The sequence below is a fragment of the Saccopteryx bilineata genome, chromosome 6, assembly GCF_036850765.1.
Source record: "Saccopteryx bilineata isolate mSacBil1 chromosome 6, mSacBil1_pri_phased_curated, whole genome shotgun sequence".
NCBI lineage: Eukaryota > Metazoa > Chordata > Mammalia > Chiroptera > Emballonuridae > Saccopteryx > Saccopteryx bilineata.
Genome location: NC_089495.1, coordinates 187460551 through 187468767, shown reverse-complemented (window position 1 = coordinate 187468767; position 8217 = coordinate 187460551). Strand labels below are relative to the sequence as shown.

General features: G+C 41.1%; 1 pseudogene; it reads right to left on the bottom strand.

Moving 5' to 3' along the window:
* Nucleotides 1-3946: 3946 nt before the first annotated feature.
* LOC136309660 (U2 spliceosomal RNA) lies at nt 3947-4086 on the bottom strand (annotated as a pseudogene).
* Between the last annotated feature and the right edge of the window lie 4131 nt (nt 4087-8217).

Below are 8217 nucleotides of genomic sequence, written 5' to 3'. Positions count from 1 at the left end.
GAGGCCCAGGTCTCAAGCCCAGCAGCAGGAGCTGGTGTTTCCAGTTCCTCTTTGGGGGATGAGGAGAATCGGACTAGAGTTGTGATCTACAGTCTCCAGGAGGTGAGAGCCCAGCAGCAAGAAATACCTACTACACCCCTGGTAGGTCTGCGATTTTGGGACATAAGGGTGAATGCCATCATGCTCTCTGGAGCAAAGATGGAAATGCTGACTGCCGTTGCCATGTGCTCCTCTTTGGGACACTGTAAGACCTGCCTGGACAGCAGGGATGAGGGGTGTGGCTGAGGCTCCATGTGCGTGGACTGATTCCTGAACTATGACCGGAGTGGGCACTGGCTCCTTTGTTGGATGGATTTACGGATTTTGGACAATGTGAAATACCTGATGGGGGTGGGGGGCGGCTTTGCTGAAAGCACTCCTCTGCCCCGGGAAGCTTTTCCCATGGCTAGAAAGAAGGCCGAGGACATTTTGTGCTTTTGGCAAAGTGCTCAGAGACTGGTGAAATGTACCTTAGTAATTGTTGAAATTGTATGATTTGTCATGTTGTTGTAATTTCTGTAATGTGCCTAATTTCCTTTTGTAGGAATACCTGTAGATTGTAAAGCAAGCAAAAGGGGTGGAATGTTGGTCAAATAAGTTTGTAAATATGATGTATATGTTTACTCGCTTATAGTTTGCATTGGATGTGAGGGACTGGCTATAAGCAGGCAGCATCCTTATAGCCTAAGGCTTAGTTTTAAGACTAAGCTTTTTCCCACACCCTTGATTGTTGTATAATGTGCGCAGTGCACTCTTATGAGGAATCCCTTTCATGCCTCAGATAAGTGGCTTTGTAACAGAGACTTCCTTGTTTGTATAACGGATTAAAGGTTTTGATTTCTATACTATAAAATGGGGCAGATGGGAGCTTGCTCTCTCTTGGTTCCTGAGATTAGCATTAGAGAGGAGAGCAGAGAAAGGCCACATGGAGGAGAGGAGAAACAGCCAAGATGGCGGAGTGCTGAAGGAGAAGCCAGTTTGTGCAGAGTTTGTGCAGAGAGAAGGAGTTGGGGAACAGCGGTGAATAAGACTGGTGAGCTAGGAACCTTTGATCCTAGGAAACTCAGATAAGTCAGTGGCTTTGGGAGCCCTGAATGGAAAGGGAGTTATTTTCTCACTGTGTGTATTTCTTGCCTGCCGGGTGCAAGCTAGAATGAAAGCTAATGGCCCACCAGTTCTTGGCTCCGTTGTTTCATTACTGTCTGTGCAAATCAAATGTGAACCTGCACTGGCTATGAGGCTGTGATGGTGGCCGTAGCTACTGGCTTTACACCCCTCATTGTTATTGTTATGTGAACCATTGGCTGTTAACTGTCTTGTTCCTGCCTATGTAAACATTTCAACAACATAATACGTTTTCACTTTTATCCAATCTCAGAGATTTCCTACCCCCTCTGCTTTGCCTTCTCCCATCTCCCTAATCTGTCACCAATTTCATGTAACCCCCTCAGTCTTCCCCTTTGATTCTGATGTACAATATAAAATAAATGGTGAAACTGCCATTTTCCGGAGCACTTTTTCAATTCATTGAGACTTTGCTTCCTGGCAGTTGTCAACAGTTTGGCTCAAATAAACTCATAAAATAATTCTTACAGGTTTGGAAGTTGTTTTACATTTATACTACGCAGTGCTAGGGACCCACTAAGTACCATTCACATAATGTCCTTCTTTATTTCAAGTCAACCTGAAGTGAAAAATATTTTTACACAAAACACAGTGATTTATGCAGCAAGCGCTCCACAATGAGCAGGTTCAATAATAGATAATTATATGGAAAGTACTTAAATGCTAACTATGTACTTTTAAAATGTTGCAAAAGTAGGTCCATAATTAAATTATAATTAGAAGTAAAAATCGAGACAATGATTACTTCCTGAGAAATTTGCACATTTGTATTTCCAGGGTTGTGCGGCTGCCTTCACACTCCGATTCATCTCTTTTGTTGGTAATTCCACTTTCGTCCAAACTTGTTTTGCATGATGGATTTAAAATTAACGAAAATTATCTTGCAGATTACTAATTACTGTATACAATGATTTCAACAGAATACTCAGGTTGCTATTAAGAAGCAGTTTGTGAACATATAAAGTTGAAATTGTGAAAGATTTATAGTGAGGAAAAGGGAACATTGGCTGATTATCAAATAGAAATTGAGCTACTGGCAGAAATCTGAGAATTTTTTTTTAAAACTTGTGAAATACTTATAACTAAGGGTACACAAAACTGTGAATGTGACAAAGCTACAGAACTTTCAATTACCTAGAACTTGTCTATTTACAAGTGAATGAGATATGCCCAAATTGGCCAAAGGAAAGAGAGAGAAAAAGACTTACTGATTCATAAACTCAAAAATGTTTAAGTGCAACTTCACAGCAGCCTTGGCTGGATCCCAAGTCGAAATAATATTATCGGGATTTAACTTCTTGCTCTCTCCAGCCCCCAACCCTGCTTTCCACTGTGGCCAATTTTCCCAGCTGGAAATTCTCCTTATGGTGGACAGTGCCTGCCAGCAGCACCAGACTCACACCCTCTAAGACAGTGGTAGTCAACCTGGTCCCTACCACCCACTAGTGAATGTTCTAGCTTTCATGGTGGGCGGTAGTAAAGCAACCAAAGTATAAATAAAAAGATAGATTTAACTATAGTACGTTGTTTTATAAAGATTTATTCTGCAAAACTTAGCAAAAATCCAACAGAAAGTACTTGGTAAGTAATTATTATTATTATATGCTTTAACGTGCTGTAACTCTGCTTTATAAATTTTATAAAGTAAAGTTACTTCCCTACTTTATAAATCACCATTACTGTGGAACTGGTGGATAGTTAGAAAATTTTACTACTAACAGATACAAAAGTGGGCAGTAGGTATAAAAAGGTTGACTACTCCTGCTCTAAGCTGAGGAAGCCCAGGAGAAGAGCAGTGCTTCCTTCCCCAGAGCTTCAACAAAAGTCTCAGGTCTTAATCTCATTGGTTCAAAGGAACCAAACTGCCTTCCCTGAACCAATCTCTGTGCTAATCAGGGCAATGCTGCACTCTGATTGGCTAACTCTGAGTCACCCTCCTCTGGAGCTAGGGTGGAGCCATGCATAGGGGGTGAGATTCCTGACATATAATCGAACTGTTCATTCCAGAAGAAACAGGAAGAGATGATTGGATGCCAACAGCTCACCAGATTTTGTCTCCATTCTCTACTCCTTTCTCTTTGCATTATAATTAAATAAAAGAGTTTCCATCTCTGTTCAGCTATTCCTTACCCTAGAATGAGTCTTCTTGTCATTGAATCAAATCTGTGCTTTTCAACCAACATATTCTTTATGGGCCAGAAAAATATTTTTAAATGTATATCTAATCAAGTTACCATCTATCACCACCTCTAACCTTAACTTTTTACTATGGTGACATTCAAACATACATGGTAGAGAAAATAATACTGGGGTGGAACAAAGTAGGTTTATAATTGTTCACATGGAAAATAATACAATAATTAGTAAATAATACAATAATTAATAAATAATAATATAAGAATAAGCTCTGTGTACCCTGTACTCACAACTGTAAACTTACTTTTGCCCCACCTTGTATAATGAACTGCCATAAATCTATCAACCAGCTTTAAAAATGATAACCCTTTACTGAGTTTATTTTGTTTATATCCCCAATCCTCCGCATAACTTTTTAGCCTGAGAATTTTAAAGCAAATCTTGAATGTCTTGTCATTTCTTATAATACTTCAGCATGGATCTCTAATAAGGGATTATAAAAACATAACCACCATGTCATTTACATACCTACCAATATTAACAATTTCTTAATATCATCAATGAGGCCATATTCATATTACCACAGTTGACTCAAAGATGCCTTTGTACAGTTGGTTTGTTTGAATAACATAGTCCGTGCACTGCATTTAGTTGTTATAATGTTGTTATAATAGGCCCTTCTATCCTATATCAGTTTTTTCCCACTACCTTTTATCTTGTGAGTTATTATTAAACTGATAAGAACAGATACTACACTTGATCTTAGCCAAAAGGCCGAGAAGCGATGTGAGTTATTATTGATTTGATAGAAAGCCAGCCCAGTTCATTTGTCCTGCCGAATGTCCCACATTCTGGATTTGGCTGACTGCCCCCTCATGGTGACATTTAGCCTGTTCCTCTCTCCCTCACTCTCAATCTAAAGTCTTGATTACACTCGAGGTGTTCATTCTTTTTTCTCTTTACCACACTCTACAGAAATGCCCTCCAACTGCTGTTACAGCTGGTACAAAGCCCTCCTCCCTGGGGTCCGTCAGGCCGACACAGTTCAGCCCTGTCTCCTTCCCCCTGCACCTTCCATCTGCTTCTGTCTCCTGATATCTCTGACATTCTTTTATTTCTTCTGTCTCATCAGCTCCTGACCAGCACAGATACTCTTTTCCCTGCTGGGCAGGGTCTTCCTTTCACTTTTGACCCAGCTAACCCCTCAGCTCCTTAGCAAAACCATTTCTGACCACCCCTAAGCAGGTCAATGCTTCCCACTAAGTGCTCTCATAGTGTCACACCATTCCCTTCTGTTGCCTTGTCATGGTTGTCATTCTCGATCTTATTTGTGTGACTTTTTGATATCATCGGTCTTCCTCAGGAGACTATATGCTTCAAGAAGAAAAGCACTATTTCAGACATAAATATTTGTTGAATATATGAATTCATTAAAAAATATATACACACACACCCTCGCCTAGCTCAGTCTAATCTCCTTCCTCAGGGCTCACATTGTGTTCTTTTTATCTTTTATTGGCAACAAAACAGCTGCTGGTTATTTCTGCTAGCTGTATGTCATGTACGCTGATCACCTATGTCACACATACCCTATTTGTACAGAGTACAAAGTAGATTTTAATGTCTCATTTTATAGAGAAATTCAGAGAGGTTAAATAACTTATCCAACTTAACCAAGCTGGACCCTAACTGAGTCACAGCTATCCCTCATCCTTTTAACAATGCTGTGTAGCCTCATTTTGAGATAGGGTGACCAAACTGTCCTAGCCTGCCTAGGACTGAAGTGATTCCCAGGACATGGCACTTTTAGTGCTAATACTGGGACAGACCTGGACAAACCCAGACAGATTGGTTACTCTAATCACTCATTTATTTGAGGCCCAAAGTCACTCAGTGAATTAACGATCATCTCTCAATTCCCAAAGCTTTTACCATTACTATGATAGCTAATTGTCAGTCAGGAATTATAAAAACGACACTGGGAGGGATAAAGTTCCTCTCCGCCCATGTAAGGTTCTTTGGCTGACCTAAAAAATGAAATTGACATAAGGACAGATTAACAGAAGAAAAACAAATTTAATTTCACACCTACAGAAGCCCCACAAAAACATGAGAGACTCCCCAGCAGTCAGATAATTAATACTCATACACCATCCTGAGCTAAGGAGAAGGGGGTAGGGGTCTGAGATCTCAGAGGGGAGGAATGAAATTCACAGAAAGATGAAAACAACCCGTGTTTTGATAAACAAATGTGTTTATCCTGCCATGCAGATAAGACTTTCAGGTAAAAAAAAAAAAATTGAAAAAGGTATTTTGAGTAATAGCTCTCTTCTCTATCTAAATTCTTTCAGGCTGTTTAGGAGGAGGTAAAAATCTCCTCCTGAGTTTGCTTGGCCTTGTTCGCCTTCGCTTTAAACAATCCCCATGCCAAAGTAGCACATTCTGGGACTGCCTGCCCGGAACCCCTCCATGGGGGTCTCCAGAACTTCAGAAATGTTTTGACATTGCTTTTCAACAGAAGGTTTATATCCCTTCTTGTGATTCTAACCCTCCCCGCTTCTTCAGGGCCAATGACACGACATTCTACTGCAGTCTCAGAAGATACTAAGTAGTGCAAATAAAGATCTGCCATAGCCCTGGCTGGTTGGCTCAGCGGTAGAGCGTCGGCCTGGCGTGCGGGGGACCCGGGTTTGATTCCCGGCCAGGGCACACAGGAGAAGTGCCTATTTGCTTCTCCACCCCCCCCCCCCTCCTTCCTCTCTGTCTCTCTCTTCCCCTCCCACAGCCAAGGCTCCATTGGAGCAAAGATGGCCCGGGCGCTGGGGATGGCTCCTTGGCTTCTGCCCCAGGCGCTAGAGTGGCTCTGCTCTCAGCAGAGCGACCCCCCGGAGGGGCAGAGCATCGCCCCCTGGTGGGCAGAGCATCACCCCTGGTGGATCCCGGTCAGACGCATGCGGGAGTCTGTCTGACTGTCTCTCCCCATTTCTAGCTTCAGAAAAATACAAAAAAAAAAAAAAAAAAAAAAAAAAGCTCTGCCATAACGCCCCGGCTAGATAGCTCAGTTGGTTAGACGTTGACCCAGGGTGCAGAGGTTGCCGGTTTGATCCCCAGTCAGGGCACATACAGGAACAGATGTTCCTGTCTCTCTCTCTCCTGCTCTCTCCTTTCCTCTCTCTAAAATATCAATAAAATTAAACATTAAAATATTTTTTTAAATGGGAAGGAGAGAAAAGGAGAAAAAAAAATATTTGCCTATAATAAATTATCAGACTCAAATGTAATTATACATAAGCAGTCACCCTCAATGGCTTCTCTGCATTTGACATGGTGTAAAATGCCTCTGGAGCAAATTTCCTTGTGACAATTAACTAATCTGTTCATTTGTTTCCGGTTTTATCCTAATTACACAATACACTCACTACATGCCTTAGCCCAAACAGCAAACAACAGTATTAATGAGAGGATAATTCCTCCAATTTAGAGAAGACTGTACAAACAAGTTGGAATGCCTGCTAATCTTTACTAATGTTCAAACACACATCATCAGATTTATCAAAACAGGGAATCAAGCTGCCACTTACAAAATAGTTGGGTTCAAACGGCCACTCACATCAGAATATTCATTTACTTTGAAGAGGAACACTCTGGTCAAATAGCTTTTAATGAGTTTGAGGACGCTCTAACCTTGGGGGCTCTGGGCAAGTGATGTCTTTATTATGCTTCTGTGAGATCACTGAGCTCCCCATTTGAATTTGAAATCCATTGAAGACACCGGGCCTGTCAAAGATCAAATGCCAGGCGATGTCCTCAACCAAGAACAATTAGCAAACTTAGTTCTTTCATACTTCTTTTGTTTAAGGAATATGTTCAGTCTTGATTAAAATCACTTGGGCACCTCAGGGGGGGAAATTCTAAGTATGTAGAATTCAATAAGAATGAGTGACCTACCCAATTAGCATTCATGACAAGGACCAACATTTTCATCCAACATTTTCATCAGCGTATATATTAAACAGGCTTATAAAAGTAATTACAGTGATCATAACAAAATTAATTGATATTTGTTAAACATTTAAATTGAGAACACAGAAAAATCAAAGCTATAAGCCAAACCCTGAACTAAGTAGTTTTCCTGAATGTTCTTACTCAGTCCTTAAATCCCCACAGGGGATTTATACTATTATTATCTCCATTTAACAAACTAGGCCAGGGGTCAGAAAACCATAGCCCATGCTCTGAATCTGGCCCACCACCTGCTATTTTAAATAAAGCTTTATTAAAATATAGCCACACTCATTCATTTATGTATTGTCTGTGACTGTTGTCTCATTCTTTGTGTGTGTGTGTGTGTGTGTGTGTGTGTGTGTGTGTGTGTGTGACAGAGACAGAAAGAGTCAGAAAGAGGGACAGAAGATAGGGACAGACAGGAAGGGAGAGAGATGAGAAGCATCAATTCTTTGCTGCGACACCTTAGTTGTTCATTGATTGCTTTCTTACATATGCCTTGACTGGGGGGCTCCAACAGACTGAGTGACCTCTTGCTCGAGCCAACAACCTTGGGCTCAAGCTGGTGAACCTTGCTCAAACCAGATGAGCCTACACTCAAGCTGGTGACTTTGGAGTCTCAAACTTGGGTCCTCTGCGTCCCAGTCCGACGCTCTATCCACTGCGCCACTGCCTGGTCAGGCGACTGCTGTCTCATTCTGATGGCAAAGCTGACTATTTGAGATAGACTGTTGGGCTCACAAAGCCTAAAATACATACTAGCTGGCTCTTTATAAAAAAGCTTGCCAACCTCTACACTGCACATATGAGACTAGAAAGAGAAGTTATAAATGTGTAATTATAAATTAGTTTCAGGTCTATAAAGGGGATAAAAAGAAAAGTTATAAATGTGTAATTATAAATTAGTTTCAG